Below are 2873 nucleotides of genomic sequence, written 5' to 3' on the forward strand. Positions count from 1 at the left end.
AGAACTAAGGTGACGATCAACCGATATTTAGTTTCTTACCGGTGTAAGAAAGAAAAAAACTTAAACCTTTCGAATGATGGATATGTCAATTCATATAAATTTTCGATTTTTTTTTTCAACTTATGCGGTGTTTTTAAGCAACCATACTATGAGATCTGACTGTATTCGCCCTGAGATGATTCAAAGAGAACGTTTAATAAAGAGTTAGACGAAATTTCCAAAAATCAGTTAAAAACTTACTGAGTTATTTAACTTTTCATGAAAAATATAATTTTTAGCAACACAATTAAAAAATTCTTGCTTAACCGCGTTTTTTTTTATTCAGCATCATCAGTTTCGCCATGTAGTGGACAGCAATATTCTAAAATAAGGTTTTCAATCGACTTTTTATAACAAACTGCGTTATTAAACACACCCTTTGAATCGTTTCAGGGCTAGTATGGTTGCTTTATAAAATAAAAGCGTAAAAACTTCGCCAAAGTTGAAAAAGGTGAAAGAAGTGAACAAAAATTCTGTTTGTTGGGCGAATATTTACAGTCAGATCTTTAAGTGTTGCAAATTGACATATTCATATTTACATACACCACCGGTAATAATCTGAAAATCGGTTAATAGTGAACTTAGTAAACGGGGTTGCGTACATAAAGCAAAGGTACACAAAAATTCGATTCTTGGTTTACTCAACAAGACCTACAAGAAAAATAACATCACTTCCCAGGTATTTTGCAGTGTCTCAAAGTGCATTTGTTCTGACTTTTTCAAGTTAGATAAGGAAGCAAAGCGAAAGGGTCTGGTGGAAAACGAGGCTCGAGGTCGATGTATTCCCTGCTAAAAGCATTCGCGCCTTGGCACCCACTTCACAGTTGACCGTTATATATTTGAAAAAGTAGACAACAAGCATTAACATCAATAATTTCAGCCTTGACATCCGACGCAGAATCACACTTGCCAACAAGTGCTACTTTGGACTGCGTAGGTAATTCAGGAATAAAGTCCTCTCGACGTATGAAAACTACACTCTATAAATCACTCATCATGCCCGTGCTGGTATATGGCATGGTCAATGAAAACATCTGATGGGACGTCTGTTGGAGTTTTCGAGAGAAAGATTATGCGGAAGATTTCACAGCGTTTGGTCATTGGCGACGGTAAATACCATAGACAATGGAAATATGAGCTGTATGAGCTTAACAACGATATGGGTATACTGCCGGGAATTGAAATACAGCGGGTTCGCTCTAACGCTCTAGCTCTGATGATATACAACGTGGTTAACTATGGATAAAATCTAAGGATTGTATACACTGTCCTCTTTTAGTTGGTATGCATATATCCATGCCTTTTATTATTTAAACTTATACCATTTTTTTTAACCACTATCCTTGTGAAATATATATCCATAGGTCCCTCCCCTTCGTGTGACAACATCGAAGCGCACGCCACAAGTCGGAGGAGAAGCACAGCCAAACAGTAACATATGTGTAAGCGTCAACCAATTATTGTTATTATTAATTAATATATGTACATACATATATATATGAACATAGGTAAGAAAATTTGATCTATATATACGTTTGTTGACGAAATTTTCCGGCAGCCGATTTTCCGTGTGCGCTCGGTAATACGGTTGAACTTGGAATAGTTTTTCTGAAGATGAAATAAAACTAAAAATGTAAATTTTTCATTATCTGCCACCTATGGGTTAGGTTATAAAATTTACAATGTTTTTATTAGCTGTTAGCATTGTAACTGTTCATAGTCCATCTCAACTAAATTAGTGAAAATTTATTACCGTAAATGTACTTACATACTTGCCTAATTAGATTGATGTCAGTTGAATAACCGATCAATGACTAAAAATGTGGCAACTGTCGCTAAAATTGTACATACATAAATACATATGTTTGTAACTATATACATATGTATCTAATGGGCAATAAGATAGGATAGGAAGCTTCTGAAATCTACGTTCTCCATCAAAAAAGTAATTGAAAAATAATCGGTAAGTGAGAATGAAAACTCTCAATTGAGAAAAATTGGGTCACAAGAAACAAACGACATACTTGATAACAACAGTGATCAGACAGAGGCGCGAGTGTTGAAGTAAGAGGCATAATTTCAGTTATTAAGTTATCAATGCGTACAAAGGGTTAAGAAATAGCCAACAAGTATCACTAGCGAGAAGAAAACATAAACAACCATGAAAAGAAATCTTAAAAAAGAATTGCCAATCAATCAAAATGATTGCTTAATAAAGCGGCACAAAATGAATTGTGGAAAAAATTTACAATCGGCAAGCGAAAAAAATAAAACTAAAACTTCAAGCCGAAATTGGCCAACACAATTGCGGTTCAAGTACAAAACAAACAAAACCAAAAATTGGCCAAAAATCGTCGAAACAAGCGTTGAACATAATTGCAATAATTACGTAAATAAAAACAGATACAGTGATGGTGCACAACAATAACGACAATAACTGTATCAAAAAAGTTTTATGACAATGGCAGTTGTTAAGCTAAAAAATGACAGTTAACTATGAAAACATTTTTTGGTAGGGCAAAACAAAGCTATCGATCAAGAAAGCCATGCGACCGGGAAAGACCCCAGCTACCAACCAATGTACATGTATATGTATGTATGTATGTAGGTGTGCACGACCATTGTAACAACAATGTGTACAATGTTTACTTGTATTACAATAGATCGCGTCACATGCAAACTTTCATTGCCCTAATCGATGTTGTCACTTACTAGCAGCTGATCGAATTTTTCTATTAGTAAGATTTTTTCTGAAAAAATGTCACCAGTAGAATTAAAAGAGCACAGGGAGTCCGTGCCGCATGAATCGGAATGTATGTACATATCACGAGCTC

Source organism: Rhagoletis pomonella, unplaced genomic scaffold, assembly GCF_013731165.1.
Source record: "Rhagoletis pomonella isolate Grant_MI unplaced genomic scaffold, Rhpom_1.0 Rhpom_scaffold_00005, whole genome shotgun sequence".
NCBI classification, from domain to species: Eukaryota; Metazoa; Arthropoda; class Insecta; order Diptera; family Tephritidae; genus Rhagoletis; species Rhagoletis pomonella.